The 23,999-nt window shown below is 40.4% G+C and overlaps 1 long non-coding RNA gene across 1 annotated transcript; it reads right to left on the bottom strand.

Annotated features, from left to right (window-relative positions):
• Window positions 1-105: 105 nt before the first annotated feature.
• Window positions 106-6,651, bottom strand: LOC133383085 (uncharacterized). Its single transcript, XR_009762168.1, has 2 exons — window positions 1,616-6,651; window positions 106-415 (listed from the first exon to the last, which is right to left on the bottom strand). It is a non-coding gene; the product is annotated as an uncharacterized LOC133383085 (long non-coding RNA).
• Window positions 6,652-23,999: the final 17,348 nt, after the last annotated feature.

Here is a 23,999-nt window from a genome sequence, read left to right as displayed (position 1 = left end):
AAACTGTTATAAACAAAACGCCCTAGCCCCTTTTTGAGGTCTAGTGGCTTGGGTTCGCTTCAAAATACTTACTCAATAGAGCTCAAGAACAAACGAAACAAGATGGAGAATGGAGAATATTTATTTCTAACACGTGCACATGGAGAAGTAGCAAGCTAGTTCTGACTCAGCTAGGCACAACCAAGTCTTTTATCAACTTTGTTTTACTAATTATTCATGCATCAATATCATCATAATTACATCACTTTAATCCCTGCCCATCTTCTTCTGGTAATGTCCCCTCGCTTCCATATCCATATATGGAACTTGTTTTTCACACTATTCCACCTTGAATGTTGCAACAATATTTGATACTTTTCTTCAATGCAGGTGGACATTGCAACTAAAGCCTGAGACCTTATTTTTGCAAACGCAGCTTTAAACAAACAATGAAAATGCAAGTTAGCAAATTAGCATTTCTTCTAACACACACACAAGTAAATTAACTGTCAGCATTTTAGCACACAAACAAGTCATACTGTGCTACAGTTTCAAACAGGCCCAACACTTTTTACTTTAAGCAAACAAATAAGCAAAATACATTTGTTTAATTCAAACAAATAAAGTCCATTGTCACAATTCCCCCCTCAAGAAGCCCTTGAAAGTTTACTTTCATATGGCTTCTTCCTTTTGTGGAGAGCTTTGCTACAACTAAATGGTTGAACTACCTTTTTGCTTAAATAGCTAACACAGGAAAGTTACTTCTAAATTGTATCACTGTCTTGAATGCTTTTTCCATTAATTCAGGCCAGAAAACTTCATCTTCGTGCTTGGCTGATCCTTAACATTTTATTTTTGAAATTTCAGTTCTTTTCCATTCGGGCCTGTGGAGTATATCTGCATGTATGCTTTTAATTGGTACTAAAAACAACTAAAACTCTTTCTAACGACCACTGGGATTCACTGTATGTAGGGAGTATACACGCCAAGGAATAACATTTATGCAACAACGTTTAACTTTGCCCTTGCTTTTTCTGCGCACAAACCTCTAGAACGCATTACCAGCCATACAAACAGTTGGGGGTATGTGAGAATGGGGTGGGAGCTATAGCTCTTGGCCTTACACCTCCTGGGTTCCACTTCAACCAAAATGGGGTTAGCCAAGCTGTATCACTCCCCCCTCTTTGAAATGTAGACGTATAGTCCTTTCACAGTTCTGCCCCTAGGCTCCAATGCTGACTTCCAGGGTATAACTGTGCCATAAGATAGATCCATATTACAAGGGCCAGATACCAAAATCACCACAATGGGGTGCATTATAAGGGTTAGACCTCTTTTGGCGCCTTCTCCCCAACCAAACAGGGAATTCAAAGTCATCCATATGCCTATATCTGTGAATGCTTATCTATAATGTGACTGTATGGCAATCATGTGCTATCTAGAGTGTAACTTGCTCTCCCATTTTTAATTGCTTCCAATTGTTTCTGTACATAGAATGAAAAAGTAACTTCTGAAAATTAGCTAATGAGTTTGAGGTGTTGAAACAGGTCTATTCTCTGGATGGTTCATACAGGGACTTTGAATGAAAAATCACATATTACTCATCAATAACAATATAATCACAAAATGCACGCACCTATATACTTGATTTAATACTTAGCGTAAAAGAGCAATAAAATACAACAATCATTTTAAGAGAAAAGCAATTTTGATGGGATTCCAAACTATCATCTTCCTAGATTCTTATGGTGTTGACATCCATAGCCAAATTCTGTAGACTCCATCCAATGGATCTAAAAGGCCAAAAACATCCCAAAAGCAAAACATTCTTAACACTTAAGCTATATAAAGAAAACAGCCAATGGTTAAATCATCACATAAAACACAATGCATAAATAGTTACATTCAACATTATAATTGAAGTAAAACAAATATAGTCTTGAAACACAGTGCAGGTTTGTACAAAGTTCATCTTCAAGAGATCAAATAGTTAATCGATCAGTCTGTGGGTTGCTGATGCTAATCAAAAATTCAAATGATATAAAAAAAAAGTTCATTGCAGTAGCTTTCTTTCTGGAAGGAAAAAGTATGAAGACTGTGTTTCTCAGAACCACCTCCCCCCGTGTGACTTATTAGAAACGCCTTTTCTCCCACTGACATGGGCAGAGGCAATAACAGCCTTTAGTTACTCCTGGAAAAATCCAAATCCATCAGGTCCTTTAAAAACAATCCTTTTGAGGAAAACAAAGCATCAGGGTTCCATAGTTGAGAGGGCATCTGTGTTTCTTTGCTTTAACTGCTTACAATGCTATTCATAAAATTCATGAAATATAATGTAATGCATAATATAAATAATCTTGATATCTTTTCCTCAGGAGCTTTTTCTTTAGCCTCAAAGATTTACATATCCATTTGATCATAATTAAAGACAAACCCTAATTCAAACACTCTTCTATATGGCATCTATAACATTCTCTCACATTATAAGACCCAATATGGAATCACTCATTATTTGAATGAGGTATGAAAACATGTGTATAATTCATACATGTCCTCACATAGATAACCAAACACTAAATTATAATGTTGTTATTCCACATCATTAATCTTCTACATACATCTGTACATATCATATAACTTAACCTTCATCATTTAAAAACAAATCTCTATTAAAAGAAAAGGAGGGGTGAAACTCTCATACACCCTTATTTTTGCACCTTTGCAACCTTATACACAGACCATTGGTAATAGTTCCATTAAGCAGGCCTCTATGCTGTTAACACATGCTAAAAAATAGCACATTTGTTGCATAGCTATATAAAGGCCCAATACGTTGGTACCAACTTCATATGAGGCTCCAATCAAAATACCTGCAATAAATCTCCTGTGTCTCACACACACACAAAAAGTTTCTTTGGGGGTTAATGCTTCCTTAGCAAATCATTCAGCACAGGAAGGAAAATATAAAAATAATACCTTCATGGCTACAAATGAGACTTCTCAAAAGTGCACAAAAAACCAAAATACCGTGTTGCAACAGACAGGCACACAACATAACTACACATTCTAAAGGCCTTCAAGTTTCTCTAGCCTCTGATCATATACAGAGGTTGCTAAAGAAACACAAAAATACTGAAAGAAACAAAGAAAAGGGGCCCTAGAAAGAAAAATTAAGTTTCTCTTTACAAATACAATTCTATCTGTAACAGATATAAGGAAAGAGAAATAAAAGCCGGCATTGGTTATAAAAAGAAAACATTTTGTATCTTCAAAATAAAATTCTTCCAGCTGTTCATAACTCGGCTGTAAAGAATTAGCATGATTAAAACAAAACATATTACACCCTTTAAACTGGGCTCATTAAAGAATACCATATTACTGTACCTCCTAGGCAATAAAGTCCTGAATTCAGGATGCATGCACACAACTAAGACTGGAGGGAGAAAACATATCAGGTGGTTTGTCCTTCCACTGCTTAACTACAAAACTTATACCTTCAATGAAACTCAAAGAAAATACTTATACTTTAAATCAGACAATAAAAAAACTTCTTACAATTTCTTAACACTATATCAAAATGACTTAAAGAGAGATCCAGGCGATTCTCTGCTATTCCTATATAAAATCAAAACAACCATCATAGCATATGCTTCCGCTCCATCCTATAATTAAAAAAAACAAATTAAATAAAAAGAATTAGACTTTTTAATCATATACTAATGCATAAAAAAAATAACAAAATTATATCAGGCTGCATGGAGCTTCCTTGCACTCTTGGCTACTTGCCCACCAAATGGAGGAAGAAGGAGGGGTTATAAACATACACATGCAAGAGAACAAGTTTCAGTGTGAAAACTAAGCCAATAACCACTGACTCTTGAACCTGTTCACTGTCTTTCTATGTGTTTCAAAACCTACTATTCACATCCTGTATGCCCCAATCTTACAACTGGCCCTATTACACTAAAATTACAGGTTTGTTTCCTGTTGGATGAGAGCCCCAATCACTACAGCAGATATACACTTTGAGCACAAGAAGTTGGCAGTAAACACAAATTCCAAAGGTGGGGGTTAATCATGCTCTGTACTTTTACACTGATATAGATAAGCAAACTCTGACTTATTCATTGTATTACTCAGTTTTGCTGACTTCTAGCATATAGTCAATGGCCTCATGTTGCCAACTTACCAAAAATCATTGTCATCATTTGTCAATTTATATACCCTTGTTAAAAAGGACTAGAGAAAGGAGGGGTTAAATTGTCAGATTCATTCGTTTGCTGTCAATAAAACCTTTCAAGCCTTTGCTTCACCTTTTCCCTCAACTCCTTTGCAACATACTTTGCACCTTTTCTTCGTAACTCTATCCACCTTGCATATATTCTTGCCTTCAAACTAACTTACTTAAATCACCTTTGGCAAACCTATGCCCATGCATTAGACAACAAACATCAACACAAAACAATTTTAAACTGCTGTAGAATAAAAAAATTAGTCCACTATATACACAAACTGGAGAATAATTACATAACAGACAACACAATAATTAATGAGGCCCTTCCTCTTTCTCCTTGGGATTGGGCCTGACTGAAATCAATCGACATAATTAAAAAAACACAGTCAATCAATCTTAGTATAAAAAAAATAAAGCATAATCATCAATTAAAACACCTATTATAAAAGCATAAGAGCTGTTTTAACTTTTAATCTGAAGTGTTAACATTCCTTAAACCTCTCAATATCTTTAACTCTATAACTGGGTGGCAACAAGAGTTTCAAAAAGCTTTTACATAAAAATACTTCAGAACTATGCCTCCTTGTCAAAGTGCCAAAAGGAGGAAATTCCCTTAGGAAGTAATAAAAGAGTTAGCAATAGACTTTTAACCTTATACAAAAATACATAATTTCCCCTTGCAGGTACCAGCAAAAACATCTTGGGTCAGACAGGAACTGATTCCTGTAATTTAATCATGATCTATGTGCACAGAAACATTTATCAAGCATTGAAAGATAAATATACCGGGCTGAAAGTACGCCATTCCTCTAGCTGTTTAGAGGCAAGTGGGGGGGAAAGAAGGAGGAGCTGTAATTTTTAAACACGCATTTACACAAAAGGCAAACTGCAACCCAATAAATTAAACAAAGTAAAGGAAACTTAGACATTATAGAGCAGAAATTATTCTCTTTTCACTATAACTCAAACCTCCCGTTTATCAAGCACTGAAAGATACTTCCCTCAGCTCTCTTAATCACTTGCTTAAACAAACACAGCAAGTTCTTTCACACTTTACTTCAAAGACCACTAAAGGAACAGAGGTTCTTTAAACAACAATAGACATTTCAAGAAACCTTCACACATTCACACATGAGTACTCGATTCATACACTTCTTTTTCGCAACATACTATATTTTATCATACTTAATTCTAAACCATTATAGAACAAAAAATCAGTTCACTGTACACACAGACTGGAGATTCCAACTCTAAGAAATTCAATAGAGAAGGAAGCCCCCAAGGAAATAAAACATTAGGTGAAAACGTTCTTCTCACCATGACCCACCATGGATAAATATAATCAAATCTTACACACACAAAAATACAAGAAAGAGAGACAATTAAAGTTGCATTCATAAATACCACAACATACTTACTCTAAATTTCTTAACGCTATACCAGAATAATGAAAAGGAGCTCCAAAAGAAAAACCAAAATACTGTTTTTACCACAGACAGACAAAACACACAACAGTACAACAATCCCAACTCCCTTTCTTCTTACTACCTAGCACCCTGCCCCCATGTTGCTACAACCTCTCTGTTTGCCGGAGATGTCTGAAACTAAACCTAGGAACACAGACAAGTGACATACACCTTAACATCTTGATTAACCGCTATCATTCATTCCTCTCCTAACCATTCATAACTTTAAACTTAAAAAAATCAAAGGATCCTGTTACCTCTCCTATGCCCAGAGCAGGCAGTTGAATACAGCTGAAGCCATGCGGGCTCTGATCCAAAACCAGGAAGGAATCTGGTCTCAAGGTTTTACACCGAGACCCAGTGTCCCTGCAGCCTTTCAGGCGTTATGCTATGTGTGGGAGCTCTGATGTTCCTCAAAAACCTCCCTTCCTCTATCTCTCCTGCCAAGGAGGGCATGAAAGTCTGGTGATGTTATGCATGTGTGTGTGTTCTGGAAACTAAGGCTGCTCCTGACAAATAGGGCAAATCACAAGTTTGCTAAAGCTACTAAAGAGACAGATTAAATACTTCATGAGAAGGCACAGTCTGTATTTAGATTTTACACAGACAAAGTTCCAAAACGTTGGGGGCTGAATTTGAGGTGACGGAGTTTAAACTAGTGGCTTTGCCTGAAAGACTGGGGGCTTAATTTCCAATTTCTTCCCCTCATTAATTTTACATTGAGCCCGCGCCTTTATCAGCGCACATTCTTGTGGGGGGGGGGGTCTGGGCAGATGGCTCTTTCTAACCCTATGCATGCCACCACAAAGTTGTTTCGCCTGGCAGCATCTTAAAGAGGGTAGCTTCCAACTGCCGAGCCTTAGTGAAGTTAAACGTTCCTCCCAGTGGCCAATCAATACCCAGCTCCACCCATGCTTCATTACAAAACATTGACAACTGCTCTTCATTCGGGACCGGCCCTCCAGAAGAGACAACACTTTTCTTAAACTCAGAGAAATTTTGCAAAATACATTCAAGGGGGGTCATTTTCCAATCGCCCTTTTTCTTCTGACTCTTTCCAAACCCTTTCTTCTCTTCCTTCTGTCCTATCTTGTCTTGGCAGTTTTCAGTTGCTCTCTTTCATACAAAGAGAGAGAAAAAGTTATCCTTCCATATATAAAACTAGGTGAAAGGGTTCTAGTCTAGCACATGTTAGTCTTCTATGTGCAAAGAATTAGTTTTGTATGGATGTGAACCCCCATCTATAGTTTGAAGGGGCACAGCCTATCCACAGGTTTACTGCTTTAGTGAAAGCTGGGTCTCAGTCACATGAGCCAAGAAGTAACTGAGCTCACCATCCTCCAGGCAAATATCTTCTCTTCACACATTTTTGACAGTTGCGCTGACAAACTGTTATAAACAAAATGCCCTAGCCCCTTTTTGAGGTCTAGTGGCTTGGGTTCGCTTCAAAATACTTACTCAATAGAGCTCAAGAACAAACGAAACAAGATGGAGAATGGAGAATATTTATTTCTAACACGTGCACATGGAGAAGTAGCAAGCTAGTTCTGACTCAGCTAGGCACAACCAAGTCTTTTATCAACTTTGTTTTACTAATTATTCATGCATCAATATCATCATAATTACATCACTTTAATCCCTGCCCATCTTCTTCTGGTAACGTCCCCTCGCTTCCATATCCATATATGGAACTTGTTTTTCACACTATTCCACCTTGAATGTTGCAACAATATTTGATACTTTTCTTCAATGCAGGTGGACATTGCAACTAAAGCCTGAGACCTTATTTTTGCAAACGCAGCTTTAAACAAACAATGAAAATGCAAGTTAGCAAATTAGCATTTCTTCTAACACACACACAAGTAAATTAACTGTCAGCATTTTAGCACACAAGCAAGTCATACTGTGCTACAGTTTCAAACAGGCCCAACACTTTTTACTTTAAGCAAACAAATAAGCAAAATACATTTGTTTAATTCAAACAAATAAAGTCCATTGTCACAAAACTGTCAGCTCTATTTACAAGATTCTAAATAAAGCTTAAAAGGAGGAAAACAATGGGACTTGAAACAGCAACCCAACAGAAACTCCCATGAGGTACATCTCCACCAAAAACAATGATTTCTTGTGTGTGTCCCTCCTGTCTCAAAGCCGTAAAGGGAGAAATAAAGAATTCTTTTTTGTTGTTTTGCCCAGAGATTTTCTTTTTCAGCTCTTTTCCTGTAAGGTTGCCTTACATGATGTGGCCATTGTACATGATTGCTATGGGGATTGCTCTAGAACTGGATGTGAAAGCGCTCTCTGAGTTTGCAAGCCTGCTTCGTATTTCATTTTGACAAGGCAAATGAGAAGATTCTCACAAAAGACACTTTGAAGAGGTCCCAAAAGGGGTTGTCTCAGTGTTAGATTTCTCCTAGGACCACAAATACAAGCATCTTTCTTCTTTTTTTTAAAAAAAACCTCTCAACATCAAATAGAATGGTGCATTTTATTATTGTTGTGGGCAATCAGATAGCAGGCACAAATGAATCTTCTCCCCCCCCCTAGTGCTCATTCATTCTGCTTTCCTCCTCCTCTCCCAACATCATTAATCCTAAGAACAGCCCCCAAACATGAAGAGGCAACTTCTTAGCAATCACACCTACTAATAACCAAATACTATTAACATGGGACCAATCAACAGTGCTGAGACCTTTTGCTCTCTTTGGTGGCTCTGTCTAAGAATAGCAAGAATTTTTGCCAGCTTGCTGACCAGTGCACATATCATAGTCATCACAGGGACATTGTCACAGAGGCTGCCCTACGATGAATGATCCCTGTCCCAGCCATAACTGTAGGGCAATTGGAAAAGTTCAAGAAGTTGATTAGTGACAATTAGAATAGGGATAGCACAGGGATGGGGAACCTCCTCAGTCCTCACTGGCCCTCCTTGAGTGTTTTTGCCTGGCTGGAATGTGTCCTTAAACTCAGATAATGCTTCTTGCTTGCCTGGATGGAGAATAGAGAGGGATGGATGAGCATGCTTCAAAAATCACATTCATTGCCCTGCCCACTTTTGCCTGTAGCTCCACCCACCCCAAGCCTGTGGCCTGTGGAAGATTGTCCAGAAGTGAGTGTGGCCCTCAGGCTGAAAAATATTCCCCACCTCTTGTATAGTAGATCAGAGGTGGGCAGGCTTCGGGCTTGTAAGATTGACCAACCAGAGCATGCTGCAAAAAGCAGACACTTAGAATTAAAGAATAGCACTCTTCAAGTATTTTAAAGGGCCAGCATATCTTCTCAATCATCCCAGAGTGCAGAACAAGGAATAATGGGCTTAAATTACAGGAAGCTAGATTTCGGCTGAACATCAGAAAAAACTTCCTAACTGTTAGAGCGCTACGACAATGGAATCAATTACCTAGGGATGTGGTGGGCTGTCCATCAGGAGAGACATTCAAGAGGCAGCTGGATAGGCATATGTCGGGTATACTTTAAGTTGGATTCCTGCATTGAGTAGGGGGTTGGACTCGATCACCTTACACATCCCTTCCATCTCTACTGTTCTGGTGACTGGACTTGGTGGGGGGCTGGATGAGGGCCAACAAACTGAGTCTGAATCCTAGCAAGATGAAGGTGCTATGGGTTGGTGGTTCCCAAGTTCAGATAATTGGTTAATTGCCTGCTTTGGATGGGGTCATACTCCCAGGTTCATAGTCTGAGGGTGCTCCTGGATCCATCCTTGTCACTAGAGGCCCAGGTGACATAAGTGGCTAGGAGTGCCTTCTATTAACTTCAGCTACTAAGACAGCTGTGGCCATTTCTGGACCAGGATAGTCTGGCTACTGTTGTCCATTCACTGGCAACTTCCAGGCTGGATTACTTTACTGCACTCTATGTGAGGCTACCCTATGTGGGGCTGGTCTAGAAGCTGCAGCTGGTACAAAATGTGGTGCTGCAACTGCTCACTGGGGCAGGGTGTCGCCAGTATGTCATCCCGCTGCTGAAAGTATTGCACTGGTTGCCTATTAGCCACTAGGCAAAGTTCAAGGTTCTGGTTTTGGTGTACAAATTCCTATGCAGCCTGTGACCAAGATACACAAAATATAGTCTTACCCATTATATACCCAGTCAATCACGGAGCTCTGCAGGTGAGGGCCTCCTGCAGATACCATCTTATCAGGAGGTCTGTTCTACACAACTTAGAAAGCAGACCTTTAGAGCTATGGCACTGAACATTTAGATTTCCCTCCGGTTCAATATTACACAGGCATCATTTGTGTTATCTTTTCGGTGCCTACTGAAGACCTTATTCTTTCAACAAGCCTTTTAAGTAGAGACCTTATCCCAGTCTGAGTCTGTGTTGGAGTTACTTTTTAAGGCATTTTTAAAGATGTTTTGTTTTAATATGTTTTTAAAGATGTTTTATTTTAATATATTTTAAAGCCTGTTTTTTTAGATGTTTTAGTGTTTTGTTTGGCACCCAGGGCTCCTTCTGGGAAGAAGGGTGGGATATAAAACAAACAAACAAACAAACAAACAAACAAACAAACAAACACTATTCTATGATTCTATGAATCCAGAAATTTGTTTTAAGTATCAGACCTGAATAGAGCTCACAGTTTTATTACACAAAAATCCACTCTTTTCAGGAGTATTATGTAGCATGGGGAAGTCATTTTGTTGCTGCTATTGTTAAAAAAATTGAGAACCAGAAATCCTTGCTGATCTACTACAAATCTCCTAGAGATGTCCCAGTTGATCCAGCTCTATTTTCTGCCCACCCTTGAACAAGTGGCTGAGAACATCAAAACCTGCCTTGTGATGTTATTTTTGTTGAGGATCCTCTAGGTTAGGATAAAGAGTAGAGTCAAGCTGCTTTGTGCCAGGACCCTGGTAAGAGGGCATAAAGCATGGGAATCTGCCTGTTTGCCATGATGCAGTGAGAGGGGGAGAGTGACTACAGGCCTTAATATGGGATGACTGGGTTGAGCGAGACAGCTCTGGCTTAGTTGATCACTATAATATTTTGGTTGTTTCAGTGCAGTGTAGGTGCTGGTACTCATATCTTGATGAAAGTGCCATGGGTACCAGCACAAAATAGCTGCCATGGGCAGCTGATGGTACTTTGTACCAATTAGTACCACTACAAACAAAAAGCACTGGTTCAATGTACAGGAAGGCCACCACCAGATTTTCTGTGGGTTTGCTGACTGATAGCTGGGGGGAGGGGATGGCTTCTACCTGGGCCTCTCAGCCTGATGTTGCTTTGGTTTCCGAGGAGGGAGAGAGGGAGGGGTAAGGTGGCATGGAGGTCAGCACTGTGTAGATTCTCCAGAGGGAACACTGGGTTGTCTCTGTTGGTTCATCTACACAGTGCCAACCTCCCTGCCACCCTGCCCCTCTCCCTCTAGGTAAGCTGCAGAACCATCAGTGCAGAGAGGGCAGGTAAACACTGCCCCCTTCCCCACTGGACACTCCTGCTGTCTCATACTATTTTCACAATTAATTTATTGTACATTGTACTTTTAGTGTATCTTTTGTTTTATTAATACCCTACTCACTGCTTTGTGAGCCTATGGGCCAAACAAATAAATAAACCATAACACAGCCATAAGAGTAGTGCAGGAAAAAAAGAAAAATGGGCTGGTTATTAGGACAAGATCAAACTTTCCACTTGCCTCAGAGATGCTAAAGAAAATGACTTCTGTGTAGTGAGTAGCCAGGGGAAGGGCCATAGCTCAGTGGTAGAGCATCTGCCTTGCATGAGAAAGTCTCAGGGTCAATCCCTGGCATCTCCAAGAAAGGTTGGGTGAGACCCCTGTCTGAAATTCTGGAGGGTCACTGCCAGTCTGTGTAGACAGTACTGAGCTACATGGATCAGTGATCTGACTAAGTATAAGGCAGCAAAGTTCCTAAGCCTCTGTTGCATGGAGGTTAAGGATATCAATGGCTGCTAACCCTGAAGGTTATGTTCTACGTCTGCTGTCGGAGACAGTAGACTTATCAATTGCTGGAAACCACAGGAGGGGAGAGTGCTATCACACTCAGGTTCTCCTTATGGGTTTCCCATAGGTATCAGGTTGGCTACTGTGAGAACAGGATGCTGGACTTAATGGGACACTGTCCTGATCAAGCAGGGCTCATATGTTCTGTGGTCCCAAGGCTAGTGTCAAGCTTTGCCATGATTGAGCACCTGTTGATTCCCCACCAGGAAGCCTGCTATCAAGAGCCCCCTGGATCATCATCTCCTCCTGCTCTTCCTGCTCTTTCCTCTTGTTAGCTTATTTGCCATCTCCTTCTGGATGAAATGGGTTGAATACCAATGGCAGTGAAGAGGAGGAATGACTGTCACCTGCTTGCTTGCTGGTTTTGTCTGGTGAATGAACAGGTGTTGAAACAGTGAGGAGGAGAAGCAGCTGCTGGAATGAGGAAGAGGAGAAGGAGGTGTCAAGGATGGGGGATACATTCAGTTTGGTTCATGTTTAATGTGAACTTACCTAATGTGCACTTTCTGAAACATCATGCAAACTGTAATTCAGCTATCCTACAAAACTCACCCTTCTCTGAATTTTGCGATGTAGCTCTCCAGCCTAATAATGTGTACCAAAATGCACGTTGGGGGAAAGCATACATAAAAATGCACACATTAGTGAAAGTAGCATACAAAATGCTCTGTATTAGGAAAAATTGCTTGCAAACATGTATATATTAGGAGAAATGTGCACAAAAATATTGACAAATTGATGTGAGAATTTGTGTGTATGTGTGTTTTTTAAAAAAATCACACACTGATGTAGAAAAGTGGAGAACTGAACTTAAGACTGGAAAAATAAGAAATGGAGAGAAAACTGACAAATTTATCCATCCTAAGGAGCAGGAGGCAAGCTTACTGAAGGAATGGGATCCACTCAGGAGAGGGACTGAGGGTGTCTGGGCAATTCACCCCCCCATAATGTATGGGGCTAGCGCTGTTGAACCCTGTGCTGGTCATAATATATAGAACAACATACTGATCTGTGTTACCGAGGTGCTAGCCTGGATGCTCCTGCTTTGTATACCTCAGGGCCTGGGTGCAGAGTCTCTCAACAAAATGGAAGAGAATCAAATGGCCTTTCATATCACTCCCAGTAGAGAAGCTGCTTTAGATGGCATCTCCATGGGACTGGTGACAGCAGTATGGGTTCTGGTCCTCAGAAGAAAGTGAAAAGACATATCTTGGTTTTATAATGTTTGGGAGACACTTTGGTGATGATTTCAAGAAGGGATAACATTAGAAAATAGAAAGAAGGTGAAGATAAAGATGAAGGAAAGGATCTAGTGGGATAGGTTAAAGGACTGAAATGGAAAGGAAGGGGAGAGGATTTCGACTACGAGACAGGAGAAGAGGAAGATAGAAGATAGGATTGAAATACAGGTATAGAAAGGATTTAAGAACTGATAGAAACTCATGCCAGGCAAAGACCTTTGTCTTTGAGGATTTTTGGAAGGAACAGTGAGGAACAAAGTATTTTGGAAGAAAAAAAGTGGAGATTGTGAACATAGAGGTCAATAAAATAGGTAGAAGTAATACAATGACATGTACCAAATTCTGGAAAATCTAAAATCTAAAAGATACATATTTCTAACCCTCACGTCTGTATAGAAAACTAGCACCTGCTAAAAGTTTTGAAACAAAAGGGAACTGCATGGATTTGCTTGTAGTTAGAAGAAATAATGTCTCTGTTCATGCCTATCTGGATCCCTCAACACTTTCACTTGCCCACTTAATCAGCTCCCTACGCTACATTCATCGGTTCATATTACAGTTGCCAGGTGTCCAGTTGTTGCCTGGAGACTATGGATTGTTGGGGTGCTCACTGGGTCTCCAGGTGAGTCACCTTAATCTCTGGACTCTCCACTTTCATTTAAAATAAAAAAATAAGTTTCTAGGTGGTCTGGTTCCCAAGATATACACCAAATGTCAGCCGCGCTCCCTGCAACTTCAGTTAAGTGAGCTCGTAGCTGGCTGATCTAATCCCACCCTTTCAGGCTTGTAGCCAATAAATAAAGTCAGGGTTGTGCTTGACAAGGCAGCAACTAGAGCCTTTTGCAAGTCAGAAAACTTGTTTTTTCCTGCTTTTCTGAAAATCTCATAAACGGAGTAAGTATATAGTTTTAGTCTTTTTCTCTCTTGTGTGAAGGAGTCAAACAAGTTTAAATTTTCCTGGGCTGTTGAAGAGGGCACTGTTTTCAAAACCTTCCCAATAATCTTTAATCTAGTACTTGTTTTTATGGGAGTAAAACTGCAATGCTAATCCCACATACCTGGAGTAAACCCCATTGAATTCAGTACCACTTACTTTTGAGTAGACATGGTTTGGATTGTGCTGTAAATTGATGGGACTTTTGAGTAAACATAGCAAAGAATTGTGTTTGTGTTGTAAATCTTTCTCTCTCCCTCCAATCCTATTTTTAAAGCAATTAGGCAGGGCTTACTTAGGTATCACTGCTTCTGTTATGTAGGAAACTAAACTAAACTAAAAACAGATTTTATTTTATTTTTTAATGTTCTGCAATGAGCAACTGATTTTGACAATATACTATTATATGGGGCATATGTATTTCTACATCTCCAGTGTGTGTGTGTGTGTGTTTGTGTGTGTGTGTGTGTGTGTGTGTGTGTGTGTGTGTGTGTGTGTGTGTGTGTGGAGTCTTTCCAACAACCCTGTGAGGTAGGGTTGCAGACTGGAAACCAAGGCAGCTCACAATAAGAAATAAATCCCTTTAAAATCCAAGTAAAATGATAAAAACAAGTGCAAACAGTTGCAAAACAGCTTAAAGTGGCATGACTCTGAATTTTGGGTTGTGTGAATGAAGTTGCTTATCACTTGAGTTTGCAGTTCTGTCCCTGTTTGAGTAAGCCCCACTGAATACATTGGGACTTGCTTCTGAGTAAACAAATGTAGCATTGCACTATAAATATATTTACAGTTTGTGTAAATAATAAACATATTTGATGGTCATGCTTATATAAATATTTCTTCATACTATGTCCCAATAAGTATCTGATTTCACACTATGGTTGTACAATATTACATCCTCTACATTTTCAGTGTGACCTTCTTCCTTGGAGTGGTCATGGTTCCCCTCTATTGTTTTCATCCTGAAGGGCAGATTAGACTGAGAGATGGTGAGTAGGCAATGGTCACCCAGTAAACTTTATAGCTGATTTCCATTTAAAAAAATTAATTAAAACAATTTACATGCAGCAAAGTTTATTAAGTAGATCCACACAATACGCTTAAAGCACATCCAACTTGCATTTAAAGCACATGGTTTCCCCTAAAGAATCCTGGGAAGTGTAGTTTCCCCCTCACAGTTATAGTTCCCACCACCATTAACAAACTACAGTTCCCATGATTTTGTGGTGTGATTCATGTGCTTCAAATATGTTTCGAATGTACTTTAAATGAATGATGTGGATCTGCACTAGATATGATGTACATTCATTAGTGAACTAAAAAGAACAATTTTAAAATGTATATATTTAAAACAGGGGAAGGGCTGTAGCTCAGTGGTAGGGCAAATGTTTTGCATGCTAAGGTCCAAAATTCAATTTCTGGAAAAGACTATTGCCTAGAATCCTGGAAAGCCAACTCTAACCCATGTCATCAGTACTCAGCTAGATGGCACCAAATGGCCTGAGTCAGTATAAGGCAGATTCCTTCGTTCCTAAAAATGGAAAGAGACCCAAGGGCCAGAGTGACTCTAAAATTTATTTATGTATTTTAATTACATTTATATGCCACTTTATTGTAAAAAATCTCAAAGAAGTTTACAGAAAGAATTAAAACAATAAAACTATTGGCAAAAACAGTTAAAGAAAGGTATTTAAAATATTCAAAATAATAAAACCAACAATGAGTTAAAAAAGATAAAAACATAATATATTCTACATTCTTGGGTAGGCTTGCCTAAACAAAAATGTTTTTAACAGGTCCCAAAAAGAGTACAATGAAGGTGGCTGCCCAATGTCAATAGGCAGGGAGTTCCAAAGCGTAGGTGCTGCGCCAGAGCTTGGAAAAGTTACTTTTTTGAACTACAATTCCTATCAGCCCAATCCAGTGGCCATGCTCGCTGGGGCTGATGGGAGTTGTAGTTTAAAAAAGTAACTTTTCCAAGCTCTGGACTGCTGCCACACTAAAGGAGTGATTTCTTACAAGCGGAGAACAAATACTATGTGGCACCCGTAACATGGAAAGCACACCTTGAACCTGGCCTGGTAGCAAATCATCAACCAGTGCAGATTTCATAGCAGAGGTGTTATGTGCTGATAGGGTCTCACTCATGTCAGCAATCGTGCCACAGCATTCTGCACAAACTGCAGCCCCCAAGTCAGGTTGTGCTGCATGGGGGTTTCTTTGATCTTGGCTGACTGGCTGCCAGGATTTTTTTAGGTTTGGTTTTTGGTTAGGAATCCTGAGTAGTTGTTGGATGCTGAGTTTTCTGCCTTACTCATAGGAATCTTGTTGTGGTTGGTATGGTAGTGCCTTTAGGAAATCATCACTGACTTTTGTTTTTTCTATTTGCATTTCATTTTCTTCTATCCTTACTCCTTTTCATTGTTTCAATTGTTTTTATTTTTTTTTAAATTGTGTTTTTAAATTGTTTTTTGTGTTTTAAAATTTGTATATTTGTTTTTATTGTTTTTAATTGCTGTAAACCACCCAGAGATTTTTGGCTATGGGGCGGTATATAAATGTAATAAATATAGAAGGCAACAACAGTGGTTCCATGTGCTCCGCTCAACCCTCTTAAACTCACTGATGATGCACCTTGTTGTTTGCATGATGGTTTGTTTCTTGCCCAATAGTGGTAAAAGAGAATTCACATACTGGGAAGTGTGGCTGCAATTGTTGTTGTTCCCAAACTGCTGCCTATGAAGGTAGACCAGACCACATATGTTTTCTCTCTGTCAATTATTATTCACTGGAATTGGGTTGGCTGTCAAAGTGAGTGTATAGCAGCCCACAGGGGAGACAGAAAAGGGTAGAGAATCTTCTTACTGATTTCTCAGACCTCTTCCTGAACTGAAGGGTCTAGGGTTGCCAGGTTCTTGGCCTGAGACTGATCCTGTATCTTTAGGAGAAGAGAAAGTCAGCCAAGTGCAGGTGTTCTTGCAACTTTGTAATGGGAAAAACCACAAGGTGGAATTGTCCCTTCTCCCTGCACAACTTTTAAAGATACAGAAGACCTCTTGGTTGCCAGGCCCGGCCTGTATCTTTAAAAGTTGTGGAGGGGGAAGGGAGAATCCCACCTTGTGGTTTTTCCCATTACAGAGTTGCAAGAACACCTGCACTTGGCTGACCACATCTTCTCTTAAAGATACAGGATCAGTCTCAGGCCATGGACCTGGCAACCCTAAAATCTGTAAAGAAATGTGGATGTTAAAAGGTAAAGGCAGGGCATTCCAGGCAGGGGGTTGCCAGCCCTACTTGGATATGGATATGGATATATTTGCAGAGGATCCCTAGTCAAGCTTTAACGACAACACAATCCAAATCGTATCTACTGAGAAGAAACTCCTATTGAGTTCTATGGGCTTAGTCCCTTAGTAAGGGTGTTTAGAATTGCAGCCCTTCGGGAGCATCCATCTTTACTCCTGAGTGCTCCCATCTAACATCTCCACAACACAAGGCTCCTTTCTTCCTACAGTGGCCTTCTGGTGATTGGCCTGGCCTGAGGGCACTTAAATCCTTCTTGCCAGAAGAAAGTTGGCTTGATTAAATATTCCCTACCCAGACTCCATCTTTTCAGCTAAGATTTCTATCTTAATTTCCAATCAGAGAAATGTTTTTGTTTGAATTGTATGTGCCAAGCAACTGTGGTTGATGCTTAATATATCATGCTTAATGACATCACTTGGGCCTGCCCCATGGCATTACTCAGACCCGCCCCATGACATCACTTGGGAATTCCCCATGACATCATCAAACTATGGTTGGCCCCCAAAATCTCTGGTTTTGGGATGCTTCTGACCTGGCAACCCTAGTTCATATCTATCAATCTGTTCCTGATGCTAAAACTCTGAAACACTGCAAAATCAACAATATATTATACAGCTGGAGTGAGCTGAGTAGATAAAATGCATATTGTAGAAACCTGCCTTGTCCAAGGATTTATTGGTTGAAATCTTAGGAAGATAGAAATCTAGATGAGACGGAGAGGCAAAATCTGACCTCTCAAATGACTATGGAACATCTCCTGGGCTGCTAAATGTAAACCATTCTTAAAGCTCTGCAATTTCTTGGAATACAGTACAACATAAATCTTTCAGAAACTTAGGGTGTGCTATGACAAGGGGGATGCTAAGGTCTTGATAATGGAACTAATCACACTATCCAGGCCCTCATGTGACACGCTAGCAATGATGGCACTAATAGCTTATTGACCAGCACTGACTGAGCAAAGCATCATTTAATCGCTGCAGAATAGCAATTCAGGCTATGGAACAAAGGTCAATGACTAATTCAGACTACTGTCCTCCTCCTCCTCCCCAAACAGGCACAAAGCTGATTGTAACATATCTCCTCACTTGCACCTGGATGCTTCAGTAACAAAACCCCCTATATGCTTCCTATAATAAGAGTTATTAAAGCCAATCATTTCCATTCTACACAACATTTTCAGGAGGCAGAGCGGTGGTATCAGAAATGAGCTTCTCATAAACAAGATTCCTAAAGAACCTGCTTTATGATTTGTATTGTAAGAGAAATTTAATTCTTGACATCTGAGGGTGCAAAGAAGGAAGGAGAATTAGGAACTCTTAGAAAATAGGTTTTTCCTTACTGAATCTGAAAACTGCAGTCACTGAAGTGCAGTGGTTGCTTTGTCCTCTACTATCAGTGCAATCCTATGAATTCTTACTCAGGAGTAATCCGCACTGAGTTCAATAGGATGGGATGTTGTAGTTGCAACCTGCACTGAACAGGGAATTGGACTAGAGCTGTGTGAAGTCTTTATCATGTGTTCACTATCACAGAACCCTCCCCTTTTCTCCCTGAGCAAGAGGAAACAGCCTGGAACATGATAAAGGTGCATCTGTGACAGCAGATTTGTAACTGTTGAACACACACACAATTCTTGCTGCTTATTTTGTGGCAAATGGTACGGCCTCTAATCATGCTCCTTCATTTAGATGGATGAACTGGCCCTCACAAACCTCCATTGAAAACTCCCACAACTTTCCAGGACAGCTGGTCTCCTTAAGCACATGCTATTTTATTTTGGAAATCCCTGTCCCTACCACGACCAAAACAATATCCAGCTGAAATCTGCTTGACTTCAGCAATAACCCTGTTCTCTGAGACACAGGCCACATCCACAGCAGACATTTATTCCACTTTAAACAGTCATGTCTTCTCCCAAAGAATCTTGGGAAGTGTGGTTTGTGAAGGGTACGAGTTTTGTTAGGAGATCGTTATTCCCCTCACAACTCCAATGCCCAGAATTCTCTGGGAAGAGGGACTGACTGTTAAACTACTCTGGCCATTGGAGCTTTGTCAGGGGAACAGAAGTCTCCTAATAACACTCAGCATCTTTCAAAACTACACTTCCCAGATTCTTTGGGGGAAGCCATGACTGTTTAAATTGGAATAAATGTATGGTATGGATGTGGCCAAAGAGGAGGATCGTATGCCCCCATTCAAGGCATAGAAGCCAGCAGCTGAATTGCAGCTTCAATTGTGGCATTTCTGGATGGCATCCTGCAGTGCACTTGAGGACAGTACACTAGTTTAGGGGGTTCATCATAGGCCTGTGGCCAGTGGTGGCTGGTGGTGCCATGGCAGTGGGGCAGTGGAATCTACTCCGGATTTTAGTCTGAATTTTCAAGGATATGCCCAAGGTGCTGAACCTATTTTGGTTTGTCTATGTCTCGCAGTAGTGGATGGCTCAGTGGAGCTGTGCATCTCACCTGATCTCCCTCTGGCTGTGTCACAGCTGCATGCCAGGATGGAGAGGTGGTGGTGAGATTGGCATGGTGCAGACACATCAGCAGCAGTACTGGATTGGCTCTGCCAGTGCATTTGCATTGCGCTGGCCTCACCACCACCTTACCTCTCCCTCTTTCCATCCTGGTGTGTAGCAGCTGGAGGGAGGTTAGGTGAGGGGCATAGCCCCACTAAGCCATCTGCTACTGGGGCCTGGGCGGGGTTTGTGGGCATGGTCTTTGCTGGAACATTTGGTAACTTACCGGGTTAGTTCTGTTGTTGGTCTGGCTGACAGTAGACTGATTGGCTGGAGATTCTAGTTGGTCAGGAGCTAGCTGTCAGTGAGGGAGATGGCTGAAATTTGACAGCTGGTGAAATTGGAGGGAAAAGTGGTTCTGAAGGAGTTTTTCTCTCTGTGTAGGACTGACCTAAATAAGGCTGCATTCAAACATGGGGCTTATTGCATTAGTTTAACCAATTAAAATGACAGTACTTCTGTCCTGATTTCTATAATTCCTTTCACACTGCAGTATCTGTTGTGCTAAAGAACCATGGGGGTTTCGACTGATATACTGGCGTTTTGAGCAACTGTCTTTCACACTGCTGCAATAAACAGCACCTTGTTTTCATCCCTCACCCGTTATACACATCTGCACTGTAGTTCCCCCATAATTCACTGTGTGAGTTAGTATCTGGACACAGGGATGTGTGTGGGAAAAGGAGGAAGAGAATGCTGCTACCTGTGCCTAGGTTGGCATTCTGGTACAGTTTCATCAGTAAAAAAAATTGGTGCACATCTGGTGAAGGGCGGGAATGCATTGCATGACAGGATGTCTGCCACATGATCGGCTGCAGCTATCACAAATCTCCCACTATCTTCTGAGTTCCCAAGCTTGCAAACGAATTATTTCTGGTATTATTTATCATGAAAATTAGTGCCAAACTTCCACTATTCCACTGGATTTCTGGAACTAGCTTTAAATTCAGAGCTTGGAAAAGTTACTTTTTTGAACTACAACTCCCATCAGCCCCAGCCAGCATGGCCGCTGGATTGGGCTGGTGGGAGTTGTAGTTCAAAAAAGTAACTTTTCCAAGCTCTGGCTTTAATGTTGTGTGAAAGGTCAAATATAATGAGCAAATTACCAGGTAAGAAATTGTCAGAATAATGGAATAAACTGCAGTGTGAAAGCAGCCTAAGGCAAACCACTCTGTTTGTTGCTCCTCATGTTACATGTATATACTTGGACCTTTTTCAGTTTGTTACCAGTAAAGCATTATCAGTTTCTTTTCTCTCTGGACTCCTTCTGCTTTATCCCAATCCCTCTGCTAATAGTCCCACCCCTTTCCCATGTTCACGGAATGCCTGGGGACCTGAACAGCCCTATAGAGGGAGCACTAAGAAAGCAATGAGTTGAGATTCTCAAAGAAAGCAACTGCATCCCAAGCAAGAGCAGAAGGTATGGTGCTGTCTGTTGTAGGAGTCTATTTTATTCTACTTATTTTATTTTATTCTGCTCTGCCTGTATATTTGTAAATAGAGAGGCACTACAGAGACATAGAAGGCGACTGCATGCCAGTATGCTTTCTCTTTAGCCAGTTCACAGCTCTCTTAGCTCGCCCTATAGGGCTGTTCAGAAGTAAGGGCTCCAGGCATTCAGTGAACGTGGGAGGCAGATGTGCCCACTAGCCTCACCTTGACACTGATGCATTTAGTGGCCATATCTCTCTTGTGGCCCCACCCAGAGCTCAGAGTTCCCAATCGCATGGAGGAGCCCATATCTTTAACATATGTTAGATAAAATCTTCTAGTTCTTATTGTCAACAATAGCACTTTTGTGAATCCTTTCATTTTGTAAACCAGGGAATGAGATGCCTTCAACATTCAGTTACAATTGTTTCAAATGTTTCCGAATGAATGGTAGTGGAACTAAGGCATGATTACATCTCTCTGTGCTTTCATAATTTAGTTTTTCTGGAATGGGGAGCCTCAGACCTTTGACACTATGAATCAGGCCGTTTCTTCCCACCAGAAGATTAGTCATTGTGTCACATCAAGTACGTTTGATCAAAGTGTGGACAGAGTAAACAGCTTTAGTTTCGATATACTGTGGATTGCACACAAGCTTCTAAAATAAGGCCAGCCAGGCAAACTTTTTTTTTTTGCAATTAAAATCTACTTTTTGCCAAGGTTGACAGACAAGGAGGAAAATAAGTGCCCTTGAGCTAAAACTGAATGATAGGTTTCTTAAGTCTGGAATCTGGGGATCTGTAATGGAAGAGCTGACACAACAGTAATGAATGATGGTGAATGGTGGCATTGTAATAATTGGCAGCTTGCAAGGGCCAAAGCCATTTACCTGAATTATTTATGCAAAAAAACCTGACAGGAATTTCATAAGAGAAAATAAGGGGAGTCCAGAGGGTGCTGTTTACATGATGCAATCACACGTCTGATTGACTGAAGGGCCACATCTGCTGATGATGCTTTAAATGCTCCTGGGATGGGTTTATTCATGACAAGCACACACCTATTGTTGTACCCTCATCAGCCCTTGATTATTCAGTCATCATCTGGTTCTCGCTCATTGCAGAAAGTGATCTTACATTAATAAGAATCATTCAGTGCATTTTATTAAAAAATCAGTAGCATGTACGTATGAAGGTTCCTATTAGACTAGAAAATTATCCTCTTTTCTTTTTCACAATAGACTTATCCTGAGTGACATTGTCACTCCTCTCTCAAGGGGAACATCCACATTTTCATCTGGTGCAGAAAAGCGGGGCTCTGAAATAGGCATCTAATTTTACCCCTCTAGCATATGGACAATAATAGAGTGTGGAAGGAGTCTTTAATTCAAAGCTGGAGGGACTAGCAATTTTTTCAAAGAGCTTCATGTTCAGGAGGAAAGAAGCAAAGCATGTCCACAAACGGCACTTACTGTTAGTCAGATTTCAGTACCATCTATGATCGTTTAGGAGAAGGGATGGCTTGTGTTGAGGCTTTGTCTGTATGCCATTGGACTGACACCCATGATCTATACCCCACTGGACAACAGAATACAGATGAAAATGAATGTAGTACTAAGGTGAATATTCTGCCAGTGCAAGGTTTTCTCCTTGCACAATGGAATGTTCTCCCCCTCTGTTCTCCCTGCAGACCCTCTAAATCTGTTTTGGGGGTTCCCCCCGCCCAACCCTTTGGAGTAGATCTAAGGATGGTGCCAAGGCATGTGTGGGAGAGGAAGGGGTAATTCCATTGTTCAAGCAGAGAACCTTGCACTCTTACAATTATTTAGTTGAATGACACCCTACATTTGCTGTCTACCAGGAGACTTCAGGATTTTCTGAATAAAGTATGTATTAAGGTAGCCTTAAGGGCAAACTTGCATTTCAAGAGCCCAGTGGAGAACAGTAGAAGAACTCTTTGGGTGCTTTCAGATGGGGGGTTGATTTTGTAATCGGGTCAGTGAGATATTACAAATGGGTTGTTTATTTAACTTATCAGATTTCCTCTGGAAAAGAAAATCAGCATTAAATGGGGAGTGTGGGTGGAAGCAAACAAGCTGACCAATGTTGCGTTCTGCAAAAAAATATATGCATGCATGATGTCACAGTAAACACTGGTCTGGAAGCACTCCTCTGTCATTTCATTTCCAGACCTTCTTAATTTTCTCTGTGTTATGTTCCATTTTTTTTCTTGTGATGTAAAATGATTCATGGATCATGCTAGTTATGGACCATATAGCTTATGGATCTAGTAACTTTTGGTCTGAAAATGGCAATAAAAGGGAGATGACTCTTCTTCCGCTACACAATAGTATTTGCAGCCAGTTCATGGTGAGATCCACTGGTGAAATGATCCAACATGCATTATGTTCTACAACATTGCCAAATTGATGTTGGCCCAGAAGATGATGGCATGTTGAATATTTTCACAAGGATTGCAGGCCCCATAAAAGAAGAGAATAGAAAAATGACTCCATTTTAAAGAAGAGTGTTTGGGAGCATAACTTCAATGTGGCATTTGTTAGAGAAACAAATTCCAGAAGTAGTGAATAAAGAACAAAGATAGCTGCCTCATACTGAGTCAGACCATTGGTCCATCTAGCACTAGCAGTGGATCTCCAGGTTTCATAGAATCATACAATAGTAGAGTTGCAAGGGGCCTATAAGGCCATCAAATCCAACCCTCTGCTCAGTTTGTTGTTGTTGTGTGCCTTCAACTCAATTACGACTTATGGCAACCCTATGAATCAGCGACCTCCAACAGCATCTGTTATAAACCACCCTGTACAGATCTTGTAAATTCAGGTCTGTGGCTTCCTTTATGGAATCAATCCATCTCTTGTTCGGCTTTCTTCTTTTTCT

The sequence above is a fragment of the Rhineura floridana genome, chromosome 1 (assembly GCF_030035675.1).
Source record: "Rhineura floridana isolate rRhiFlo1 chromosome 1, rRhiFlo1.hap2, whole genome shotgun sequence".
NCBI lineage: Eukaryota > Metazoa > Chordata > Lepidosauria > Squamata > Rhineuridae > Rhineura > Rhineura floridana.
Note: the sequence above shows the minus strand (reverse complement) of the source record. Positions and strands in the feature narration are given on the sequence as shown.